Raw genomic sequence first — 255 nt, 5'->3', positions numbered from 1 at the left:
TGAGCGCATTCTTGTCTTAATTTTATACACACACATGCCATAATTTAAGAAACACCATCAGGGAGAGCAGTGGCTTCAAATAGAAGGTTTTTAGAAAATTTAATGGGGTTATATGTTTATATTTTGTACAAATACCTTCATAGGCTGAGAACATTAAGATCAGCAGAAGCACTGATTAACATAGCTGCTACAGGATGTGCATATATATATATATATAGACACATGGCCAAAAACACATAGTACATAGAAATAATC

This window comes from Thunnus albacares, chromosome 4 (genome assembly GCF_914725855.1).
Source record: "Thunnus albacares chromosome 4, fThuAlb1.1, whole genome shotgun sequence".
In the NCBI taxonomy this organism is placed as follows: domain Eukaryota; kingdom Metazoa; phylum Chordata; class Actinopteri; order Scombriformes; family Scombridae; genus Thunnus; species Thunnus albacares.
The sequence above is the reverse complement of the archived record's forward strand: the minus strand, read 5'-3'. Positions refer to the sequence as shown.